The sequence below is a fragment of the Amblyomma mixtum genome, chromosome 8 (genome assembly GCF_055824585.1).
Source record: "Amblyomma mixtum isolate Tamu chromosome 8, ASM5582458v1, whole genome shotgun sequence".
Lineage (NCBI taxonomy): Eukaryota > Metazoa > Arthropoda > Arachnida > Ixodida > Ixodidae > Amblyomma > Amblyomma mixtum.
In genome coordinates, this window is record NC_143019.1 from 71,361,364 (window position 1) to 71,387,806 (window position 26,443).

The 26,443-nt window shown below is 51.8% G+C and overlaps 1 protein-coding gene across 8 annotated transcripts in view; it reads left to right on the plus strand.

Moving 5' to 3' along the window:
- LOC149332913 (uncharacterized) overlaps positions 1–26,443 on the plus strand; it is a 333,095-nt gene that overhangs the window by 283,642 nt on the left and 23,010 nt on the right. Inside the window, exon 1 of one of the 8 annotated variants that reach the window (XM_089558488.1) lies at positions 19,242–19,341. The exons of the other annotated variants lie outside the window; for them this stretch is intronic. The gene's annotated coding sequence lies outside the window, so the exon portion shown is untranslated. Of the gene's footprint in view, positions 1–19,241; positions 19,342–26,443 lie in introns of those variants that run through there. 8 annotated transcript variants of the gene reach the window in all.

Genomic DNA, 26,443 nt, shown 5'->3' on the forward strand with positions numbered 1-26,443 from the left:
GAATGAGATGTTCATTCAGTCATCCCTGCCTCGCCCCGCCGCGGTGGCTCAGTGGTTACGGCGCTCGGCTGCTGACTCGAAAGACGCGGGTTCGATCCCGGCCGCGGCGGCCGAATTTCGATGGAGGCAAAATTCTAGAGGCCCGTGTGCTGTGCGATGCCAGTGCACGTTAAAGAACCCCAGGTGGACGAAATTTCCGGAGCCCTTCACTACGGCGTCTCTCATACCCTGAGTCGCTTTGGGACGTTAAAACCCCAATAAACCAATCATCCCTGCCTATTTATGTATATGCTATCTTGATTTAGCACTCCGTAGCCCCTGATGCCGTCATATGCCGGTGTGGGTAACATAACGAACTGGATTCTTTCATTCACTCATTCGTTCATCAATCTAGTTTCTCACTTAACTTACGCAGCCGTCCACTTCATCGCTCACTTGGTAATTCATTCATTCCTTCGATCCTATTTCGCACTGCGCCATTCAATCAACGAGGCACAGTGATCTTCAAGGAAGAACGCCGCGGCATGCTCCCTTCTCTCTCTCTCTCGTTCTTTCAATCTTCGTTTCTTCTTTCTTTCCCTCGTCGCCTTCGTGCGCATCGTATTACTAGTTAGAAACGAGACCCGTCCACCGCGCTCACGCGGCTGAACGTTGCGTGGCGCAGACCGCTCCTCCAGCTTCCGTCGACCGACGCGGTCACTCCGGCCTCGTTAGGCAGGGCGTGCTCCAAGCGTGTGTACACACACACACTGCACTGCGGAATGTACTATTTATACACTGCACGGGCGGGGTCGGTGGTCTGCAAACGGCCTAAGCGTCTTCTCGCTACTGAATTGTTCGCGTTTGCCCCGGATCTGCGGCAACCGAATGCCGCGACAAGAAAAGGGGGGAAAAAAAAAAAGAGTAGATTGTATCAGTATCTATAGGCAGGCGTGTTGGTCGTGGCTGCCGAGATTAAACAGGCCTGCACTCACTGTTTTAACGAGGAAGCTTCAGTTCTTACCGCAATTAACGACTTTTCATGTCTGTGTGCAGGAAAATGAGCTCGTTTTGCGTTATTACGCAGCCGCTGCAAGGATGCATGCAATGTTCGTCGCATGTTGCGCGCTTACCCTTATAAAATGGGCTATAGACAGTCTGTAGACTTCTTATTGACTCTGTTGACTTCGTACAGATATTGCTTTTTGTCTCTTTATACTCTATAGACAAAAGTCTACCAACAGTTCGGTTTGGTGTATGGGGTTTAACGTCCCAAAGCGACTCAGGCTATGAGATACGCCGTAGTGAAGGGCTCCGGAAATTTCCACCACCTGGGATTCTTTAACGTGCACTGACATCGCACAGCACACGGGCCTCTAGAATTTCTCCTGCAAAGAAATTCCAGCCGCCGCGGCCGGGATCGAACCCACGTCTTTCGGGTCAGCAGCCGAGCACCATAACCACTGAGCCACCGCGGCGGCTCTACCGAAAGTGTATGCCCATAAATCTATAGATTGTCTATAGATCAGTCCATAGGATTTGTATTGCCTGTCGACTGTTCTCTAGGATTTGTCTATGGACTTTATAGACAGAAGTCTATAGGCACTCTATAGACTGGCTGAAACGTTTTTTGTAAGGGTTATAGTATAATGAGAATTTGAGCCCTTGTCAACCTTTCGCGCAAGCAGAGCTTCAGTTCTTGCTTTCTTTCTCCCTTTTTTTGCGTTGTTTCTCCCTCGCTGTCCCTTTGCGTTATGAACATTGCGGGAAAGTGCAAGTCACGTTTTGAGACTTGCACAGCTCCGCCTTAACGGTGAAAACAGCTGGGCAGCGAAAAGGGAAACACTCGTGCGTTTTGCGAGAGCTGTACGTCGATGGCTTACTGTGTGCGCCGCACATAGGGGGTGTTGACGTGACATCACGGGCGCCATTTTGTTCTCCAGTGCGTACCTTCAGCAGTGCAGGTCGGAGAAGGTGGCCATAATTCCATTAGACCCGCCCGCAGCCTTTCGCAGTGCTCCATAGGCAACAAAATGGCGGCGGCTGTGACGTCAGTGAATACTCCCTTTAGGCCCGTGTGCTGTGCGATGTCAGTGCACGTTAAAGAACCCCAGGTGGTCGAAATTTCCGGAGCCCTCCACTATGGCGTCCCTCATAGCCTCAGCCGCTTTGGGAAGTAAAACCCCCATAAACCAAACCAAACCTTTGGTAGAAAAGAAACACCAACGCAACCAATCAAACGCGAACAGCAGAGTGAGATGATGAGTGGGAGAAGAATGAGGAGAACGTTAATTGTGATCGGGACGCCTTGCCCGTTTTCGTCGTATTTTATTAATAAATAGCCACTAACAGCAACGCGGCCGGGCGGAGGGGCCGTGCAACGACCCGCGGTGTTTCTAACGGAGCGCGCAAGACGTATACGTCTCCCGTCTCAGCCACCGCCGAGTCCGTCAGGCAGGCTGCGTGTTTCCGAGTTTAGATAAACAGCTCATCCGCGGCGCTCTTGAAACCTTCCGGGGCATCACCATGCATGCTTCCTGGGAACTGCAGTGTTTGTGTTGTGGGACTGCTTTCGTCGACGGCAGGCGCTTGCAAGCAGCCGTGCTGATATTTTTGTTCTTGTTTTATATGGGGACTGGTGTACATTGTTACTCTCTTTTTAACCTCTCTCTATTGGCCGGGCACCCTCGTACCGAAGTCAGTTCTGCTCCTGAAGTAAACGGAGATGGTTTGAAGCTGATTCTTTCCTCGAAGCCCGAGCAGCACACGGCAAGCCCTCAACTCCTAGCAGCTCCGCTCCCAAAGCCACCGCACGAGCACAACAGCGTAGATACTTAAGTGGTTACTTAGGACTTCGACGGCGCGGTTACCGCTAACCGGAGATGGTAACGAAATCCACTCGTCATTTCTTCTAGGTCAACGATTTTTCACCTTTTTTTTTTTTGTACTCGCGTTATTTGAAAAGAAGGAAGGAAAACCTCTGTGGGCATGTGCTCGAGGTGGCTCTGTGTTCTGTAAACACTCCAGTAGCTGTCTAGCGCTGTGTCCATGTACACAGCGCTTGACAGCTACTGGAGTAGTTTATACTGCAGCGTAAACTTTTTTCCGCCTTCTTTTGTCTTCGTCTTTTTTTTTTTTCGCGTTGCTGTTACCGTGTCGATGACGTCAAATAAGCATCAAGTCGCCCAGTCATCTTTCCTCGTGAAATGTTCGCACCTTCGTCACGACGACACGGACGAATACGGAACACTTTCGACATTTAGTACAGCGCCATGTGTTCCGTCACGGCTGTTCCTTGGGCTTATAGTTGGTTGCCCACAATTTCGACGAAACCGTTAGCGCTCAAGAAGACGGGGACTAGAGAGAGCGTTTTGCCCCGTGTCTTCTCTCTTGTCCCGTCTTCTTGGGGGCTTACGGTTTGGTCGAAATGTGTTCCTTGCTCGTTAACGTCGTTATCGAGCAGTACGTGCTCTCGAGAATGAACCAACTCTCCCGAGCGAAAGTAGTATTAATGGTGGCTAGCTCTCTCTACAATCGCTTCGCCGATTGTGGTTGGCCGGCGTACGACGGTCAAGGCGACGTCGAAATGGCGGACTATGTTCTATAGTATGCCTACAATTTCGGCGCTTCACTTCCCGGTTTGGATGACGCTGTGTTTTGGCTTCTGCTTCTTTGTCAGCAATTTTGTTTGTTTATTGGGGTTTAACGTCCCAAAGCGACTCACGCTATGAGGGGCGCCGTAGTGGAGGGCTCTGGAAATTTTGGCCCCCCCGGAGTTCTTTAACGTGCACTGACATCGCACAGTACGCGGGCCTCTAGAATTTCGCCTCCAACGAAATTCGACCGCCGCGGCCGGGATCGAACCAGCGTCTTTCGGGTCAGCAGCCGAGCGCCATAACCACTGAGCCACCGCGGCTGTCGCTTTGGCCTCTGTGTCAGCGCATTTGAAAGCACAGCTTGTACTGCGGTGTATGGCTTCTTCATTGACGCCTGGAAGGAAGCAGCGAGTTGTCGTTGGACCCTCTAGCGAGTTCCGCTGCAGGAGCAGCTTCAACTTGTTCTGACGCTCGGCGGCTTATCTTCCGCACCGACGCAGACAGACTACTTCCTCGTGCTGCAGTTTCCGCGACTCCTGGGAGAAAGAGGGGAGGTTTCGTAGGGGAGCTCCCCCTCCTCCCAAGCCCACTTTCCTAGCGGCACGCGTTCCTCTCCCCGGCGGTGTCGGTTATCGCGTCGCCCTTATCGCTCGGGTAGTTCGGCGTCGGCAGCGACACTCGGTGGGCGTGGCGGAATGTCCCTTTCTCTGCGGGCCCCCGCGTCGGTGGTCTTCTCTCCTGCCGTCGGGAGCATTGTCTCCTCATTTCTTTCGTTTCCTCTGCGCTCTGCAGCGCGTATTGGTTGACGGAATAGCGGATGCGCTGTTATATGGCCGTTTCTGATGCCGACTTTCTTTTTTTATAGGTGTAAAAGATCGCTGAAGGTTTCGAAAAGGCAACGCTTTTGCACCGCACTCATGTTCTGCGCCTGCTACCACATGCACAGGAACGCAGAATGTAGAACAGGCGGAAGCATTTTACCGTGAACGCAACGAACGCGTCTCAAAAGATTACGCATAACTCGGGCATTGAGCGCTCGAGTTGTGTTGGTGTCCATGGGCTTTCTCGTCTCCCTTCTGTCTTTTAATCCGTTCGTACCCCCTCCCCTCAGTGTAGCGCAGCCAACCGGGCGTCGTTACTACCAGCCTACCTCGCTTTCCTTTGTCTTGGGCAGAGAAAGTAAAGAATCTTCTACAACGCAGAAATAATAATAATGTTACTCGACATTGTATTGGACTGTGCTTGGAAAGCTTTCTTTTTTTTGGCGGAAGCAGTTATAGATGCGTCTTGCTGCTAGCTGCTGACCCTTTCCTGTCCCAGCCGCTGCGGTGGCTCAGTGATTATGGCGCTCGGCTGCTGACCCGAAGGACGCGGGTTCGATCCCGGCCGCGGCGGTCGAATTTGGATGGAGGCGAAATTCTAGAGGCCCGTGTACTGTGCAGTGTCGGTGCACGGTAAAGAACTCCAAGTGGTCGAAATTTCCGGAGCCATTCACCACGGCGGCCCTCATAGACTGAGCCAAATCATACCTTTCCTGCCGCCACCCGTCGTGGTTGGAATCAAATACCGGTGCAGATGGCTGTTCTCCGGTGTCAACAGGTTTGGTTTGGTTTGTGGGGTTTAACGTCCCAAAGCGACTCAGGCTATGAGGGACGCCGTAGTGGAGGGCTCCACAGCTTTTGAACTTACCTCTTGGATGACCGTTGTATGATTGAACTTCATTTTCCGCGTTGATCCGTCTCCACAGAGATAGCTGTGAGGTGGTGTACTCCCGTGACGAGATGATGCATAACAAGCGCGGCTCGTTATCCGTCTTCGGGCGATGATGGCGCAAGCGTGCTGTTATATGGTGCCTGCGGTGGAGTCCGCCGTCGGTTCGTTAGGGCCCGCCTCTACCACATTCTTACGGCGCTGCCTGGTGCTTGGGACTAGAGCATGCACCGCAGAAAAGACCGCAAAGAACACGAGGCAGCATCCGACCAACAGCGCTGACCTATCGGCGTAACGTCGCGGTCAGCTGCGTTGCACCTGCCACGGACGCTAGAAGGTGTAAGGTAACGATTGATCGCGACGTCATGCCGATAAGTAGGCGGCAATTGGTTGGACGGCCTCATTTCAGGGGCACCCGCCGCCTTGTCCTTGAGTTGTGACCACTGAGCTCCTTCGCTGTGCGATGTTTCTTCGGCAGAGCGATATGTAATCTGTTGTTCTGCCTGGATGTCGCAGTTAAGTGACCCGAGGCTTCGTAGGGCGCAGCGAAAGAGTGGAAACACGTTGGCCGTTTGTTGCGCTTTCAAGGCGCTCGCTGTTGTCGGCCCTTCTTATCGGTTCGTCTTCGGCCGCACACTTGTGCGTGTACGTGGGAACCGTGAAGTGGGTGGATGTTGGCTGTCGTAAAGTGGAGCGCCTTAATCCGCGATGGCGATTTCGGGACGGCCGTGATGACTGTTTTTGTGCTCAGGGTACTGCGGACGATAGGGATAGTGGCTGTTGTTGCACCCGCTCTGGTGACGTCATAGAAGGCCTCATTTTGCGGGCCTTGTCCTTTTTTGATCCATCGGGATTAAATGGTGCTGGGTGTTGAAGACGAGGTTCGGGGTCGCGGCTCGACGGATCCACGGTCAGCACGACGCCCGTTGCCACCTCCAGGCCAAGGACAGGAATGCCGCTGAGCGACGGAGTTAGAAGGTGGCGAAAGAAGAGTTGAATTTATTTACATATTTACAACAGAAAATGCGACTGTGACTACATATTTACAAGAGTCCGGAACAGGAAGTAGTGTCTGCGACTGCTTTCGTCGCCGAGTTTTATGCGATCCGTCTTCCCTGGCTTCACCAGGATGATGACGTCAACTCCAGGCTAGGAGAGGCCGGAAACTTTCACTCGCGCGCACAAACCTCCACCCCCGCACCTGTGGACACTTGTCACGCACGTCACGTCACGCGTTGAGCCGGGGAGACAAGGATGCCTTCGAGGTAAAGTTGATTCCGGGATGCAAGGTTCTCGGACGCGCCGAAGGTTCCCCGGGCTGCCAACACCTGTCCGTCAGAAGACATCACTCACGAAGGGTCGGAATGCGAGACCATGAAAAGGGCGGAAGTGGGCCTTTGTCCCTTGGGGACGTTCTTGAATGTTGCGGAAGTCCCCCGACAGCCCGCCGCGATGCTCGATTCTCAGAAGAGCCACCAAAGACGACGGCCCCTGACATCCGCCATAGTCGCTTGTCCTCTTGTTCCTGTGGGGTCCCGCACTGAGACGGTGCAACGTACATTGCCCTTGCCTCCTAGGTCCATTCGGCACGCCTTGAGGCAAACACGTCGTTGGGTAGACAGGGGTTTCTCGGAGCTGCTCCCGGGCTATGAGGGAAGCTGTAGACGAGGTCTCCGGATTATTCCGACCCCCTGAGGTTCTTTACGGTGCACTGACACAGCGCAGTACGTTCTTCTCCTTTCGTATTCCTCCTCCATCGAAACGCTAGCGCGCATATGTATATCTATGTGGATTGCGAATGGCGTTGGAATTGTGCAGGCTGTCCGCGACGGCGGCCAGGGCAATTTTAATTTTGCTTTGGGCCGCCCGCCTAACGAAGGTCTGCGACGGAAACTAACGCCCAAGACGTTGTGAACTGGACTCGTCGTGCGAAGCTTTGCGCACGTTTCCTTGTTCTCGACGGCACACAAATGTGACATGCTTGCCAGCCTGAGGACGACATGTCAGGGCCCAGCCAGAAGGGGAGTCGAAATGTTTGTGGTGGTTCTGCGTGGAGGTGCTCGCGAGAAGTAAACCAACTCGCACAGCCTCCAATTGCCGCAGTTGGCTCTGTGGTATCAAACGAAATGCGCCTGTAAAGAGACGTCTATTCTTCGCTTCTTTAACGTTAAGCTATTTACCTATTCATTTCTCTGATGTCCCTTGGTCAGGTGTTTTACATGAAGAGTGTGCGGCTTCTGTGAGGGATGACTTGAGAAATGTGTTGAAATGCGCACGACTTCTGCGGGCAGACTGCTCCAGTCTTTGGCTGTTTGCACAAAAAAAAACAGTGATGATGCGATTATGTGTGCCCGCGTGGATGATGTACTGATTTCGAATGGCTTGTGCAGAAAGAGTGGCGGTGAGCAGGCGATATGACGGTGTTATCCGTTGGGATATGATAAATACAAGGGGGGGTACTGCGCACAAAAAGACAAGGACAAGAAGATAACACAACCATGATTCACCATGATTGACCGACTAGCCCAACAACGTACGCTCTTAAGGATATGATAAAAATCATGCTAGAGATAGAGCCGGACTATTTCGCAACGCCTGTTGCCTGAACCGAATATGATGCAAAGCGTCGCCTCGTCCAATCGGCGACTGAGGCGTTGCTGCCCTAAGTGGTTTTGTGCCAGTCCTTCTTCCAGACTGGCCGTAGTACTTCATCAGTGGCGGTTGTCAGGAGGTTCTGTAATCGACGGCAGTATAACACCTCGTTCTTACGGCATATCGGTATCACGTTGATTCCACAGCTTTGCCGGGACTGGGTTGATGATGATTATTACTTTGGGGTATTCTTGGGAGGGGATACTGGTCCCGACGTATGTTGGCCAGCTGGTGGCATCACTCTTGGGGACCAGGGGAAGGGGTAGGGGGATGTAGGGAGGGGAGAGGGGAGGGGGTATGGTCGTTGCCGAGACGGGGGCGGTCCGTGTCCGTGCAGGGGGAGGGGTCTTGGAGTAGCGCCGTCCCTGCTGAGCTGGTAACAGGAAAAGCGGAAAGGGGTTAGGCGGGAGGGGGGGGGGGAGAGAGAGGGAGAGAGAGAGGGAGGTGCTGCCCTCTACCGAGGCCGTCTCTTCGAGGGGCGCGCATTCGGCACCCCGGAGTGCCAGCTGCACTGGGGACCTGCCAAGCTCAGTCGTGACGCTCGCCAAGCTGGACGGTTGGAGCCCGGAACCTGTGAGCGGGTAAGTTCAGTGGTATACTCGGCTGCAGATGAATGAATCGGGCTGGTCTGCAAGCGGCCTTGGCATTGCACGCATGAGGCGCGTCCCCGCGACGACGGAATTAACTCAACTTTGAGCTATGCGCATCTTACGAAGATGTTGATGATGATGTCCTCAGGCTTAATGGCACATACCAAGAAGACGGGACTTTCGCCTCTTTGTCGTCTTCTTATGGATTGAGTGTGGACGCCTGTGCGGGATTGAGGGGCCGCTAGAGAGCATGTTCGAACGTGTGGTGTTCGGGAAAGGGGCGATCGACGTACGCCGTCGGAAGCGACGGGTAAATTAGTGCTACCTCGGGCGCGTGACTTCCGCACGCGCCGCGTTTGTTCCAAGGCGACTGCTGGCCGTGGCTGGGATCTGCGCCGGTTCCGGTGCGGTAAGCGGTCCCTTTGTCTGTGAAGACGTTTCCTGGGAGCGCCACGCTTTTTATTCTTCGGGCCAACGCCTGGTGCAGCAGTTCCGCTTCAGCGTATATCAGGTGAGGGACGTGTATACGTATGCGCTTTGCAGGTTCTTTATGAGAAAAAATGGCGAAGCGATGTGGGGAGACGTCTGCCTAAGTTCTCATCTGGTAGCTTGCCGGGGTTTAGTGTGTTGGTAATATCGGAACGGCGTCACGAATACTTTGTTACTTGTACGAGGGAATTAGGAGCCCAAGATGTTGTGAAATGGGCTCGGTCGTGCCACATTTCCTTGTTCGTGCCACGTTTCCTTTGCTCACGTTTCCTTGCTCTGTTCTCGAAAGCACACAAATGCGACATGTTTGTGATCCTGAGGAGAACTAGTCAGGGCCCAGCCAGCAGGGGAGTCGAAATGTTTGTGGTGGTTCTACGCGGAGGTACTCGCGAGAAGTAACCGAACGCGCACAGCCTTCCAAGTGCCGTAGTTGGCTCTGTGGTATCAGACGAACAGAGCCAGGCGTTTATTCTTCGCTTATTTAATGTTCAGCTATTTATTTATTCATTTGCCAGATGCCCTCTAGGGAGGTGTTTTTTTCGAGGGTTGGGCGGATTTAGGGAGGGATGGCATGCTTAATGGCAGTCTTGAAATGCGTGGCATCCTTGGAATAGCGCACGACTTCTGCGGGCAGACTGTTCGAATCTTTGGCTATTTGCACAAAAAGAAATGAGTGATGGTGCGATTGTGTGTTCCCGTGAAGATGGTGTACTGATTTCGAATGTCTTTTGCAGAAAGAGTGGCGGTGAGCAGGCGATAAGACGGTGTTATCCGTTGGGATATGATAAGTAATGCTAGACATAGAGCCAATATGACTGTGTTATCGGTTGGGATATGATAAAAGTCGTGCTAGAAATAGAGCCGGATCATTTGTCGCTTCGGTTCTTGGTTAGGAGGACCGGCATTAGATTGGATCTAGTGTGGCGATAGGGCCCTTGCCGGACGCCGAGCGCGGCCGGGCAGCGGGCAGGAAGGAACTGAGACTGGCCCGATAACACGATAACAATAAGTCTTTATTTCACGCAAGCAGCATCTTTATATAGCAAGCACTCATGTGACAAGTGACGTCACGGACAGACAACGTTTCAGGCATCCGATAACGCACACATGACACGCGGCACAGGCGCTATCAACGCATCTAGTATTATAAGAATAGTCCTTGAAGATAAATCTAGCTGCACTGCTCTGGATTGATTCGGGATTGATAGAAAGATTAGTCCGCTGATGGTGCCAAACTGCGCATGGAAAGATTAAGGCTTGCAAAATATTTCTAAGGAAGAATATTTACAGATGGGGAGGCGAATTTCAAGTTTACACCGGATGATACCGAGAACGCGCTTATGCCTGGTCATTTGTTTTTGTTATGTGATATATGACCGCTGAAGACTGCGCATTTAACATAATGCCCAGGTATTTATGAAAAAACAAAGATGATATTACTCTACTAACAACATAGTTAGGTGTTACGCTGAGCAGCCGCGGCGAACCTCCAATGTCCGTAACCACGCTTTACATCGTTTCTCCGCGTTGTGTAGTCCCCGTTGAACAATGAAGACATCCGAGCTGTTATGATCGGTCGATAAGTAAATATAATCAGCAAACAGAAACATGTCGAAGAGATCTTGCTGGGAAGGTCGTTAACGCCTATCGAAAGAGAAGGGTTCTAAGAATGAAACTTTTAAGTACCCCAAATATAAAAGGGGAGTTATGAGAGGAGTGGTTATTTGGAGAACCTCGCATGCGGGATGTGCGGGTTCGATCCCCAGTGCCGCCGGGTACCTACCGGTGGTACAATGGGCACAAGCTTTTTCCTGGCTTGGTGTTCGGCTTCTTTTGGGTGAAATGCTCTCAGAATGATTCCGTGACCACACCTTGAGAAGAAAACACCTTTTGCCACGGCACCCTTTGGTGAAAGATGCCCCTGCGTTATCAAAATACGTAATCAGAAATAAGGTATTAGGAACCGGAATGATCTTACCCGTATTTAATGGGCAACTGGCGTGATTCCGGTCTTGTATACGAACATCTTACAAGGCGCACAACATTGACGCGTCGCTGTACAGTGGACGAGTAACGCATAAGCGTCTGCACATTTGAATTCGCGGCGTCTAGAGTACAATGGCGCTGCCGTCAACGCAGTCGTCGGCTCGTACGATTAAATCGTTGCTCTAGATTGTTCCGAGAAGCCCCCTCTCTGTCGAACGACTGGCAAGCAGCGCAGGTCCGCAGCTGCTGCCCTTGAGACGTGTACTATACATCGTGGCGTTAAGGTGCATCTTCCTCCGCACTCTTTTATGGGACAGCGTTGTGTGTGTGTAGGTAGCGCCGCGGTGTGTCCGCCGGTGGAACTTCCCGCGTAGGAAAATGGTATTTTTTTTGTCTTTTTTTTTGAGGAAAGGAAATGGCGCTGTATCTGTTTCTGTTATTTCTATTTATTACTTAATTTATCTATTTATTTTCCCAAGAAAACAAAAAAAACTTCACAAAAACTCTCTATGCATCCCACTTCTTGGCCGATCCCCCTGTGTGGGTATGCACCATTCTAAGAGGTGAACAACAACAACAACTGTCTCACATCTCTCGGTGGACTCCTGAACCGCGCCGTAAGGGAAGGCAGGGAGGTGGGATTGAAAGAAGAAAGAGATGCCGTAGTGGAGGTCTCCGGAGTAATTTTGACCACCTGGGGATCTTTATCGTGCACTGACATCGCACAGTACACGGTGTTACGTTTCGCCTTCGTCGCGAGAGGAAAATCGGCGCGGTTGCAGCGGAATGCCGATGAGTCACGAAGGGCACGCGGGGTCAACGCCTGAATTAGCCACGGAAGCGGCGTCAGTCATCCACCCCGCATCTAGCCAGCCAGCTCTGCGTGCACCCTACAATACAGAAAGAAGTTGGCTGCCACGTTCGGCAGTACTAGACATTCCAAGGGGCCCAGGTGTCAGCCGGGCATCAAGTTTGACAGCAGCGTCCGTCTTCCAGGAAGAAGTGGTCAGCGACCGTTTCCGCTACACCGCGCGGACTTGCGCGTGCAACCGCACGTGCGACCCTGCACGTGTGACCACATGAAAAAAAGCGCAGCAACGCTGTTCGAGAACCTTCCAGAATCTGCGCGACGCAGATGGCATCCTTCTCTCTCTCTCCCAACACGTGACGTGGACGTGTTCCCTATTGAGAGAGTGTGTGATGGGTGCCACAGTTAGAGTTACTGTATACACCATTTTACGAGGAGCGGGCAGGAGAGGGAGAAATACTCTCAAACACGTGCGCTGCGCGACACCCCACTGTTGCCGTCCTCCCCTGGGCTGATAATCCGGCGCGCGGAGCAACGGCCGCGGCTGCTTAGCTACCGGTCAAGCGCGTGTTTGCGTCTGTACAACAAAAGCAGAAATGTTGTACGAAACACCAACGTCTTCTAGACATCATTGTTTTATTGTCAGTTGCGGAAATAGTCGACGAAAGTAGAAAAAAACAAACGCCCCCAGTATTTACGTGCACCATGTTATGTGAAGGTCTCAGCACGTCTGCGGTGTCCATTTCTTCACCGCTTTTCCGCCCGTCCCGAGTTGCATTGGCAGTGGGCGTAGTTGAACAAAAAATACTTGCGCCAACAAAAAGCTTAAACGTTAGCGCACTTTGTGAACGAAATAGACAGAAACAAACCCACTGCCTGTGCCTAATATCGGGCGCGGAACGAAGCGCAGCGCCTGGGTTACCAAACTGTAATCTGTGCATAATTTTAAGAGATCAAGTATTTCGACGGCCTTGGCAAAGTTCTTTTAATTCAGCAATACACTATGTGAGGACTTCACAAATTTGGCCACTTCGTTTCGCCGCCCCACATGATCGTCAATATCGGGAGGGTGTGGGGATCGCCACCTGAAAAAAATAAACATGTCGTTAGTGCAAAAATACTAATTTAATTTGCACAGCATGGCATGCATAGAAGCGGCGACATGAACTTTTACCCAACTGCAAAGTGAGGAAAAATGCAGCCATGGCAACGTAAGATGAAAAAATACACGGCATGCACAGGACGGTAAACTCTGCCAAGCATTGTAATAAATTATTCGACTGAAATCGCATCGAATGCACTGTAAAAAAATCCACACTATGCATAACCGTGCCAGAGATACAACAAACGCAGCGACTTGAGCAGTGCCCCGATCCGATTGAGATTGGAATTCTCAACACAGGTGCGGCGATTCTGCCTGTCAGTGTAAGTGGTAATAGCGTTCCATTAGCGTACCAACCTATTAGATCGTGTAACTGCACATTTTCTGGTATTTGTGCACCAGTGAGTACTGGCGGGAGCGGAGAAGGCGAGAATGCGAATTGCTTTGTCAACTGGCTTGTATCGCTCGTAGTACGAACAGCCCTACTCAAGCGGCAGGAGGGGCCGAATTTCAATTTCATCGCGCGTATCTCCGCAAACAAACATTCTAATCATCAGAAGTGGATTCGTTTCGGTCATGTACTCGCTGTTTCCAAAATGTTCAGTTTGTAAACGGGGTACTCTGTCGCAAGCTCAGCATCTAAACTGTCACACTCGCCATGTCCAAGCAGGCAGCGAGAGAGTTCATGAAAAACTGCGCTCCACGAAAAACTAGATATTCATTGCTCTCCTGCGATCTTGTGTTTCAACACATTTTGCTTGCGTTTTTTCTAACATGCAACACCGTGCCGCATTCGCCCTACAGGCAACCGGCGACAAAAAAGCACGCGTGAACTGCGAGCATGGCACTCACCGATGCTGATCGTTCGCTGCGTTGAGGAACGGTCGCTTGCTCCCAGTTGGTTATTGCAGGAGCTAATGGCATAGCACAAACGAGGATGGACACGAGGCGAACGCCCACCCAAAATTTCTAGGCTTGGCAGGAATAAAACGGGCGAATGACACTTTCAGAGATCGCACGCTGCTTCGTCTGCAGCCCACCGGCTGCAAATTATCAGCCCAAGATGGCGTCGGCGGTAGGCGGCGCTCGAGTAAAACAAACATGGCGGCGCCCAGGTATCGCCGCAGCGCCGCAGCGCCGCAGCGGCGAGCAGCGGAAACTCGGGGCGGCGCCGTAGCAGACGCCCTGCTAGCTTTGTGTGCACGCGCGACGGGAGAGTCGCGCGAGGCGCAATCTTCGCGCTGACAGACGCGGTCTCGGCGAAGCAAAAAGGAGGTAGTACTAAGGCCGTAATGTAAAAACCAAAGCGTATGTACACGGTGATACACTCTTACCGCGAACACGCGAGTATGCGGCCGCGCTCTTCGGAGAGCCAGTGAGTCTGTCCCTACCATGCACGAAAAAAGTGGCAGACGACGCGCAGGCAAGTCGCTCGCTGCTCGATTTTCCAGCCTTGCGACTGCGAGTCGCAAGCCGCTGAACTAATCGGCGAGAACAGTGGAGCTTTTGGCAATGACGCCGTCCGCGGACAGTAGAGCTTTCGGCAACGACGTCGCCCGCGGCCACGCCGGGCGACGAGCTGCGCTGCTCCCTCGCTGCCGTAGTCGTCGCTAAGCCTAATCATTTCGCATCGATGCTGCAGCTGAGGGCACTTCGGAACTGGCCAGCGCTGTAATAAAGGTGCTACTCGCGTCACCGTTTTACTATGTTCACCGTCACATAATAAAACAAAGACGTGATCGATTTCCGTGATGCCTTTAACTGCGGAGCCAGGTGACAACAGGCGAGCAGCACAGGGCATCAGCAAAGCGGCTTTGGAAAAGAAATATGCTTGTATCGCAGTTATCGCTTCTACCAGCAGCTCGGTATTGGCCAACGATCCTCAAAAATGATTCATTTTTGACGTTGCTCTACTCCAGGGTTTGGTATGAACGCGAACAAACAATATTAGCGTATTTTTCTGACGGCGGCGGCAGGCAAACAGGTCGGCAGGCCGGCCCTGAGAAGCGCGCCGCTGTCGCTGTCATCATGACGCTTATACGACTGCGGTGCACATCAATACCGTCACGACATCCTCCTGGTCACCGTAGTGCATTGAGAATCGCACCGAGTGCGAGTGCAGGAGACGCGGTCAAAGCAGACGAAATTCTCGAAAGCGCGCAAGCAATGTTATTCCGGAGAGTTTTCGTTTCAAGCAAGAAGGCGACCCGCAGGTCGCACTTGCAAGTGTGAACAATGGTGGTCAAATGTTTAGGGGGTTCCCCCAAGGTGGAGTAGAATGTTGACGAACTGTTGCCTGGTCGCATGTCCTTTCGACTCGCACGTAAGTGGATCGCCCTGCGCATCGCATGCAACAACTGACAACTACGATCAACAAGTGTCTCGCTTTATTTCTCAGAGCTGATAGTACTTCGCATATTTCGAGCATATAATTATACCGTGGACTTACCTCTAGTTACATGTCATACAGTACGACGTTAATACTCACTCGAGAAACGCATTTTACAGTCAAATGGGCCTCCTCATCGTCGACCGTCTGCTCCACACAGTAGACGCGACTAATCAGTTTCCCCCCTTTAATTAAGTTTGCATTGCAGTACTGCGCGTCAGTCTGAACGATCTTATTGTGGCTCATGCAGGCGACACATCGCGACAGCGCGGGCGCGCGCACGTGCAAGAGAGCGCGCGTGCAAAGAAGCGTGGTGAAAGCAGCGCGAGCAGCGAGCAGCGCCCCAGTTTTTACTTTTCTCCCATAGATGGCGCTGCACATCAGGCGCAGCAGCGCCACCCGGCGATGCTTTGGGAGCCTATATGCTACCTTTGGTAGCATATACAGTAACTCTAGCCACAGTGAACTTTCAGGACACTCTTTCCTCGGCGGGCCCGGCCCCCATCTAGGGAGCCCAGGGAAGGGAAACGCTATAAAACTCGGTGCCTTGGACGGCCGAGAAGCTCCTGACCATCTGAGCTGATCGTCATGTAGCTTTGCTCCTTGTTTTCGAGACTCTCTTACTGAGACGTTCTCTCAGTTGCTGTTTTGTATATAATGTAAATTCACTTGTATAAAGTTCTTATTCTTGTCTTTCCCGTAACCTCGTCTCCGACCTTCCTCATCCCCTCTCCGGCACGACCATGCTACCACGACTCGTAACAACTGGTGTCAGCGGTGGGATACTGCTACCACCTGATCCGTAATAACTGGTGGCAGCGGTGGGATGCTGATGCTACCCTGATCTTTAATAACGGGCGCCTCTTGCGTTCCGCCTCCATCGAAACGCGGCCGCCGCGGTCGGGTTCGAACCCGGGTGGTGGTGGTGAAAACTTTTATTTTGTGAAAAAGTTTGGGAGCCGCAGAGTGGCCCCGCTACATGGTCGGCGTCCCTAGTCCGGGACACCGCACGACGAGGCCCCGTCTCTCGCCCGTTTCACCAGAGCCCTTTGGGTACTCCGGCTCGGTAGACGAGCGCTGTAACCACGGAGAACGGACGTTTCAAAGTGGGTGCGACATCCCTCCCAGGGCAGTCCTTCGTGCAGGGTGTTCGCTTTTCCACTTAGTTCTGTCTGCGCATGCGCTGTCGGTATGAGGTAGTGGTATATATACGTTATGCTAATACTTATTAAAGCGTTCGCATTAGAAGTGTCTACGCAAGCGAAAATGGCGACCGCCGTTACACGTGACGCGGTGCGAGCCTTGTTACGCCATCACAACTTGCCCACTGTGCCAGGCGACATTTAAATTAATCATTTGTCTCGAAACGTTGCTGGGGATGAACAACCTGGGTGACACCAGCCCCACCGGTGGCAGCACCTGTCATCGCAGGGCTGTGGCGCATCGCTTAACCGCTGCGCCACTGCGCCAGTAGGGGTATGAGGACTCCCAGGGATATATGAATGTTAAGTAGAGAATGACCTTCTCCATATTGTTACGCGGCGGCCAGCCGAAGAATGAGACGTGGTGAACCATGGCTATGAGATGATTTAATGGCCGCTGGCCTAGCACGGGCGCTCCGTCCCGCGCCACTGCCAGCTTCGTCTTCGTCACACTACCCGGGGCCTCCGAGCGATCGTCCCGATCGGTGACGAACAGACGGCGAAATGGCGATGGTCTTGAGTGAAGGATCGGACAATATGTAGAAGATGGTGCAGTGCTGGCCGCCACGATGAGAAAGATGAGAGAATGAGTCCCGGTCAACGAAGCATCCGGGCCGGAGGGTGCCAGGAGCTGACGGCCGAGGTCCTTGGACGCACCGGACGGCAGGGGCAGGGGGACGGTGTCTGCCCGTGTGGGTCTTGGGTCGGTCGGGTCTCGGGTCGGCCGGGTCTCGGGTCGGTCGGGTCCTGGATCGTCGTGTCTTGTGGTCCGGGCGGGGGACGGGGCTGGGGTGAGCGGCGAGGTCGGTTCAGGTCGGGCGGGCTGGGGCACGGCCGTGCGGCGCTGACTAGGTACTCACGGCCGACGTCCACGGCAGGCCCAGGTCGCCGAAGCTCCGTGACCAGGATGGCGATGAAGGGACCCCAGCACCTCACACCAAATGTTACGCGGCGGCCAGCCGAAGAATGAGACGTGGTGAACCATGGCTATGAGATGATTTAATGGCCGCTGGCCTAGCACGGGCGCTCCGTCCCGCGCCACCGCCAGCTTCGTCTTCGTCACAATATATAGGAAATAGCGTTATCGCGTCCTTAAGGCAGAATGATGACAGAATCAGATGCAAAATATAATGGTGACGCATTCAAATGATCCATCGAAGATCGCCTAAGAGTCTATGCCTAACTTGCGAAAGTACAGGCATGGCTGGAGCTGTTGAAATTTCGATTGTGTGCTTGGCCTTGATGTAGTGATTCTGGATGAGTGAAGCAGTTGTGTGCAGCGCGTGCAACTGTCTCTCTAATAGGGCCGCCGCGGTGGCTCAGCGGTTATGGTGCTCGGCTGCTGACCCGAAAGACGCGGGTTCGATCCCGGCCGCGGCGGCTGGAATTTCTTTGGAGGAGAAATTCTAGAGGCCCGTCTACTGTGCGATGTCAGTGCACGTTAAAGAACCCCAGGTGGTCGAAATTTCCGGAGCCCTTCACTACGGCGTCTCTCATAGCCTCAGTCGCTTTGGGACGTTAAACCCCATAAACTTAAACCTAAACCTGTCTCTCTAATAGGAGATCACCTTCTCTGCGCTGCACAGGGGATTGGGGGAGTGAAAGTCTTCCTTGGTTACTAAGCGTTCACAGCGACGAGAATTATGACCGACGGGAAGGGGCGGTGCAGTGTCGGCTAGAATTCGTAAAATCTCGCAAAACTCGAATATCAAACAAAATATGAGAAACGGCGGGCTAAATGCTTTGTTTTCAGTCAGCCTTCACTATCGGGGGACATTGTGCAGTAGTTGTAGCGTCCGTGTCTTGCCAGCTTGTGGCAGTAATCAGACGTCGGTCCCACGGCGTTTGAACTCCTTTGCGCAAACCAGCGCTTTAAAGTGCTTTATAAAAAGCGCATATACTGCGCTTGGTTTCTCTTCGGATCGTGCAAAACGGGGCGGCCTTTTTCTCTATCTTCAGCTTTGGTTTCATTAACGCGACCGTATTGTGAAGCTGTGGTAGCGTCTTTGACATGGCGAAACTGGCTTAGAGGCGCGTCGTCGCATTTCTGTGCACCATGCAGTATAATAAGCTGTCCCGATATACGTGTAGACGACAGCACAGTCAGCGTGCAACGGTCGGGTGGTTATGACTGTTTCTGGAGATTACTAGCTTGTCTAGCACAGAGGGCAGGACATGACGAAGTAGAAGACGTTTCAGCTATTCAATGATAGTTAGGCTTAACCGTTTTTTACCAGAAAAACGATGTTATGCGGAATTAAAACCATGTAGGGAACGGCCGTGAGAGGACATATGCACCTTATGTCGTTGTGCGTTTGCCTTGGTCCCATTCTTAAAGGTCGTACCCTCGTCGATTTCTAATAATTACAGGGTTTCGTCTTTTTTCCACTTGTGCCTATGACGAGAACCTTGTGTTAGCCGTCCTGTGTACTTCTTCCGCGGGATCATACAACGTGTCTCGATATTTCCGTGCAGGGAGGCCGCGTTTTCCTTTCGCAACGTTTATTGCCTGTAACATGCTCTACTTCTGAATACGTACTCGTGAATTTGTCGGCACGCGAGTGCACTGAATTCTAGCGACAAGTTCGAAGCGAACGCTGCACGGAACTGGACACTGTTCCGGCGGTTGACGATGGCTACGCGGTGTTTACGAAGTGTGCTCCGTCTGCGGTTCGTTGGGCTCTTTTATCTCGAAAGTCGAGATAAAGAAGAAGCCTTTGTCGAGTGGGGCCTCCTCCAGTTGTGGCTGAATCCTGCGTGTCTCGGCCGGATTCTCTGTGTGTGCGTATCCCAGGGATGGATGGATGGGGCTGCGCTCTCGGCTGCTTCGTCTGGTCGGTATGTATATGCGGCGCGGTGCCCACGGGCGATTGCGGAGTTCATTGTACTGCGTACGAAGGCAATCAACGGCGCGTCGGGGGATGATGCTGGCTTCGGACTGCAGTCTTTGGCGGCCTCTTTTTTTTTTTGTTTATGTGGCGCAGCGTGTCCGAGCTCTTTTCACTGAATGGGAAAAATTAGGGGACACGCTCCGCCTTAAGGGTATGAGGCGACATCTTTAGTGGATTTATGGAAGGTGCTGCGACCGGTGGGCCTTGTGCCTTCCCATCCTGCCAACAGAGAAACATCGGAGCTTCGTTTGTTGTTAGTCACCCCTGCCCTGTCCACAGCGCTGGCTGTAGACAGCGCGGCTGTGGGGTGCCCCGACAAAGCAACAGTTGCATGCGAGCTTCCGCTGCGTGTGCGCTATGTGCGGTTCTGATTGGTCGCGCCCAATCTCGGTACTGGGTGAACGAAATGCATTTTCGTCTGATCTTTTCATTTCGAGTTTTCAAAGTGGAATAACTTTCGTTTGCACGCTCCGATTTCAATAATTCTTTTTGCCCTGCTCTCTGGAACGCATGATGAATCCATTCATTGATATTAATCAGTACTGAGGAAAGCACCGCGGTGCTCTTTTAGGCACGTTTAATATAGGGCGTACTCCCCGACTTCGGTGGGAGCAACGAGCAGGTTCGCTGCCCACTCCTCGCATTTGCCGCTCCGCTGCTCTGCCGACAAGTCACGTGACGCGATGTCACGAAGCTCCTCATTGGTCGGTCGCAGAGCAATCGCGCCGACGCTGCGACTGTGTTGCAACCGGACGGCAGGACATCGCAAGTGGTGTGCGGCTAGACCGAGGAGGGAGAGTCGTTCCTGTCGCAGATCGACGGAAATCTCACCGTCGGGAGGCGAAAATTTCAGAATGTGAAACGTGTCTATGGTTTAGCGGTATCGGCGTACGCAGAACTTGCACCGTCGGTCTGCATTGGGCCCTGAGTTGACCTCTTGGTTGACCTCCTGGCGATATTCACCGAGCGAAGGGCAGCACGCTGTGGGTTTCCGCCCTGATCTTCGGCGTGCAAGCTGGTGGCAATGTATGCGAGAGAAGCTGCGTGAGAAAAACTCCGGGAGGAAAGAAGCTCGTTTAAAAACTCCGGAAATGAAGCTGACAAGGCAGCAGAATCTTGTTCGAAAAATATGTGAGCAATTGATATTGTCAAGACTGTGGGTTCGATCTTGGCCGCGGCGGCCGAATTTCGATGGAGGCGAAATTCCAGAGGCCCGTGTACTGTGCGATGTCAGTGCACGTTAAAGAACCCCAGGTGGTCGGAATTACCCTGAGCCCTTCACTACGGCGTCCCTCGTAGCCTGAGTCGATTTCGGACGTTAAACCCCGATAAATAAACAAACAAACGTTTCTATATCTATAGCCGCCTTCATGTCAAAGCAGCTTCATCTGGTTGTGATAAGTGCAAGTGTATTTGCTGTGGCACGCTGTTCGTTCCTTTATTGGAGGAACGAACCGTGAAAGCAAGGAACGGCTCATAAACTCAGTTTCGGATTGGAAAGGGAGTGACCACGGCCGAAATTCAGGACTCCAGGGGTCCTTCGATCACGTGGTCCGCACTTGCCGATGGCAGCGGTGGAAGTGCCTCTTAACCGCTGCGGAAGCCAGAACATGACAGCTTTTTATCGCACCCGTGCGTGGCTGGTTAAATTGTTAGCGTCCCCACACCCTGTGCGACAACTTCTTACCCAATCCTCTGTTTGACGAAGCTTGGCAGGGTAGTGGAGACCTTCAGTCTGCACCGGGCGTTTGTCTAGTGCGGCGGAGCAGTGTGCCTCAAAACGCGTGCAATTGCAGCGCATAGTCCAGCGATTGCGTTGCCTCGCTGCACTCCTGGCTTTTCTGCATTCCATTCAATCTATCTACAGGTCGATTGCAACTCGTACTCAACAGCCAGCTAGCTAAGGCGCATGTACATCTGACGATACTGACCTTTTCTCGGTTGAAACCAAATTTCAAAAAAAAATAATCTTCGTCTTACTGTTATCGTTTTAGTTACTTTCGCTTTCAGCCGAAACAACGCCCCCCCCCCCCCCCCCCCCCCCCCACACACACACACACCTATAATAAACCGCAGCTGTAAGTCATGGCGCTCGAGTCTTCAACTGTTCTTCGCCAGGAACTTTGTTCCAACTTCCCGACGCTTCCGCGGTATGCATCTGGGTCGTTGCTTGGTACGTGCTACTGGTCTTATCCGCTGTCCGAGATTACGTAACACAATAGGGGGCGTTAGGTGGGCATTTCTTTTATCCTCCCATGCGTGTGTTCGAACGCTTCGACCTCGCTGATAAGCAGCGCGCGCTATTTCCTTGCAGTCAGTGTATACGCGTGCCGGCGGAAATTTGTATGGGCGCCGCACCTGCCACAAAGCGAGCGGCGAATGCACGTGCGAGCAGTATCGAAGGAGGCGCTGCACTGTAGAACAAACGGGGCATCCAGGGTGAATACGAGAGTAGTACCTAGTACATCTTTTATTTTGTAATGATTATCCCTTGTGTGTACAAAACATTTCCTCCAAGTTATAAGGCGAAAGCCTTTAATGGCTCATACTGTCGCCCGTCAACAAAGCGTGTCACACGCGTTTAACTCGGGAACTGAAAAAGAAGAAAACCAATGGCTGCTTCAGATAGAGACGGAAGAAATGGACCTAGAAGCCAAGTTTGATGACCGTAGGTTAGGTAGTTAATTATAGGCAAAAATCTCGAAATTGCGTCCAAATAGCGCGGACGTCGATATAGCCGCGGCAACGGTGTGACGTCACATCCACCGGAAGTCGTCACGGCATAGTGAAAATTTTCACAGAATGGTCGGGAAAACGTCGGATTTGTGTCAAATTAGATGGAAAAATGTGTAATTAAGCGTGATTAAGACTTAAGATCCCCGAAAGATGTATAATTTGGGCATCGATGTAGCCACGGGAACGCTGTGACGTCACATCCACCGGAAGTCGTCACGGCATAGTGTCCTCGGCTTTCGACTCTCAACACTTCAGTTGCCAAAGTGTCCTCGCAATTTTTTGGCGCGCGAGTATAAACATCTGATTATTCGGAGCACCCGTCGAGGAGCCGTGGCGTGCGGCGGCTGGGACCGCGATGTCACGGGTTCGAATCCTGATCACGGCGGACACGTTTCGATGCAGGCGCAACGAAAAAGGCCCATGGGCTGTGCGATATGAGCGCACGTTGTGAACCCCGTGGGGCTTGAAATTAATCCTAAGCCTTAACTACGGGACTCTCTCTCTTCTTTCACTTCCTCTTCCATACTTTTTCCCCAAGGGGTGTTATTATTAGTGCGTTATCATTAAAAGGGTCCGTCTGTGCAAGCGGAAATTGCCAGCGCCGTCACGGCGTCGAGTGCGTTAACCTCTGATATAACGAACTATCGTGTGTTACTCCGGATATAACGAACCTAAGTATGCCACCAAGGACACAACGAACTTTCTGGTGTGGATCTCGGATATAGCGAACTTTATTGTGTCAACTTCGGATATAACGAAATTAAGTATACTATACCACCACCAAATGCCAACGCATTCAAAATATCTACTGAGGATAGCCTAAGAAGAGTGCTTGATAATGACGTCTAACACGGCTCCCGTTCTAAAGGCGCTTTTTGTCCGACGCGTTTTAAAATTTAGGACAGATTAATATTACCAAGGCCTCGTGGCGCATCTCTGCTCGTCTCGAAGCTTCTATGTGTAGCCCAGGGGAGAGCTTGTCGGCTGGCGGGACACGTCTTTTGCTGGGGGTAATTGGCATTATTCGCTTGCTCGTGGCGACAGTCGGGCCTCGGAGATGGTTGACTTCGTCGCTGTCTTATGAGACCCGCGATACTTTAGTGGTGCGGGGAGTCTGCTCTAACTAGACTCATCTATATTCTGTCTTATAAGAACATGCTGGAACATACTACGAAAGCTCATAACTTTTGGCTATGTTTGCGCCTTTTTTCTTTATGTGAGAAAAAAATATTGATAAGCCTCACTACAAAACTGTTTAACTGTTTCTTGAACTGCATTGAACTCCTCTCCTTGTGACACTACTGGCATAACAATTAGCCTACGTGATTTTCATTCGAACGGCTGGCAGAGCGGTGGCTCGGTGTTTCGTAACGGACGCCTCATGGGAGTTCCGTGAACCCGGCCGCGGCGGCCGCGTTTCGATGGAGGCGAAACGCGAAAGGCGCCCGTGTGCTGTGCGACGTCAGTGCACGTTAAAAGATCCCCAGGTGGTCGAAATTATTCCGGAGACCTCCACTACGACACCTTTCTCTCTTTCTTCTTTCACTCCCACCTTCCTCCCTTCCCTGACGGCGCGGTTGAAGTGTCCTTTGAGATGCGAGAGTTGCTGCGCCATTTGCTTTCCTAAAAAAAAAAAGTGTGTGTGTGGGGGGGGGGGGGGGGGGATTTTCGTGACCAACGAAAAACCAATTAAAGAACTTTGGATGGCGCACAGATGTGCTCGTAATGAAATGCTTGTATGCATAGCCATTCTGCAAGGTTGAACGCCTCGCTTATTAGTGTCAGAAGTCTGTTTAGTTTTCACGGTATTTGTGCAGTTAGCGTAAAAGTTGTGTGTGTGTGCGCGTGTGTGCGTGTGTGTGTGAGAGAGAGAGAGAGAGAGAGGGGGGGGAGCTCATTTACTCTTAATTGCACCAATTTCTTAATTGTTCTTGCTACCTAACGGTGTGCCGGCATCATTCTTAATCGCGGCATATAACACCATTAATTTATTATTAATTATCATTAATCTTTTACACATTCATTGATCTGGAGTGACGTCATCGTGTGGACACGTTTTGCGGCCACGTTCTGCGGACACAACTGAGCTATGTAATGTTTTTGCACCAAAAACGCAGGTGTGACTCCACGGAGACGGCTGGAATTAGCGTGCCGGTGTCATATATGCCGAGCACGTCGACTTCATAACGTTTTCCGCCAGCGTATATACTGTGTGCAGGCGCAATACTCCTTGGGCTTCGCAATCACTCCAGGACTGTGTATAGTGTACTATCAGCAAGGAATGAAACGCGAACAAGAGAGCTGAGCCACGAAACGCAAAATAAGAATATTTTATCCCGAGAAAGCTCAATACCTGCTCAGGTTCTTTTCTCTTCAAAGGCGCGAAGACTCTTCTTCAGAAGTGTAATCAACCTCGCTAGCGTTTCCACTCCAGGCGCTAATATTGCGGTGTCTTTGAGATGTCCCCTCAGTTTTCTTGTTCGCGTTTCATTCATTGCTGATAGTACGTATGGCGCATAATAGCGGGGCCGTTCCACTATAGCCACCTCGAACCCCGTTAGCTTTCGAAATCATCCTCGCGCCCGCGTCTTACGCAAGGTCATCTCGACGCGTTTCTCAATTAAAAGAGAGGCGCCCCCGCGAATTTCGGGATCCCCCCCCCCCTCCCCCCCTTTTCTGCCGTGCGCTTTTCTCGGAATGCGCACCGCTCTCCGGTGACGCAACCGTCTCGGTCATTTATCGTAGCCTCCCCCACCGCCTCCCTCTCATCTCTTTCCATAGCCAGTTATTGTCGTTCCGTCTGGTGGTTTCGTTCCTCCTTTCTCGTTCACCTTTTTCTTTCCTTCGTTCACTCTTCATCTCATCCTTCTTACCCTTTCAATGCCGTTTTCCCTTCTTTCGTTCACTTCGATGAACGACGTGCAAAGAGCCCGTCCTATGCTCCGGTCTTGTAGTGCAGCCAAGTGCAGCGTATGTGTGTGTGTTTGTGTGTTGTGTATATATCTATATATAAAATCTTCGCCTGAGCTCCATCACCGTCACGGTGTCGCAACGCTTCTCCTTCGGTGCAAAAAAAAAAAAAATGCGACGGGGTTGACATCGCATCGATCACGCGCTGACGCTTGGCTGTTTCCAACGGTTTGTGCACGAATACGTATACGGTTGAGGCTGACCGCCTCATCAACTGAGCTGTTCAAGGGCGAGACTTATTTAATCAAGGGTTCACCGTACACCCGGGGTCAAAAGTTGGCTTTCCCATGCGGCACGTAATAGTTATTTATTTATTTTATTTACAATACCCCTAAGGGCCCTCGTGCGAGGGTACTACAGGGGGGAGGGGGGATATAAGCATGAAAATACGGCACTTGAAGCAAAATACATGTAATAACGAAGTATGAAATAAAGCTAGTAATGTACACTAATAACGCAACAAACAACGCAGAATAAAATACTCAGTAAATGCACGTAATGCAACAAAAATACAAAATATGTTAGTCCATGGTTTGCTTTAACGAATGCTGAAACGATTGTAAGTTAACCTCAGTACCTATGTGTGATGGCAAGTTATTCCAGTCTGTTATGGTGCAAGGAATGAAGGATTTCGCGTAAAGCGATGAACGGCATGTTATGCGTTTTGTTTTGTTATTTTGTTGTGGTCTTTGTTTTGTGGATAAAATAAGCAAGTGGAATGGCTGCGGATACCGTGGATGCCTCACTGAGCGGTGGGCGCCGTAATGATCCCGACACGACACGAGTAGAAAATAGGATAGAGGCAGGGTGGTACGATGGGATCAGTTGCGTAAAAGATGCATTATGAAAAGCAGGTGATAGAGGGGGTGTCATGTATGGAGCAACACAGGTAGTAGCAGCTGAAAGAGAAGGTATTATGTTTCTAGGCGACGCGACTGGTCTTTGGTTGTGCCTTGTTTCGAAACTTCGTGGGCCAATCGTGGTGGCGGAAAGGCGTATAGGTGTAAGCGATATTTCGCTAAAAGCGGGGAGAGACGGGTTAAACATGTGTGTCGCTGCGCAGAACGCGCTACAACACAGGGTGTTTCACCGTATACTTACGCATTTTTTTTTTAAATTGGCTTTCTGAGTTAACGAGCGCTTTTATCGGCACTTGTATCATCCCGTTTCTGGTCCAGATGCCTGTGCGCCCACAAAGCGCGCGACGCTCCGAAAGAAATTCGGCCCAAGGGAGTGCGCTGTTTTCCTTGCATCGAGCCCTTCGCCTCGTCTCTCTTGGTCCCCGCGGCGGACTCTATCGACTGGCGCACGCCTCGATTCTCGCATTGTACCGGTGCTCGCTG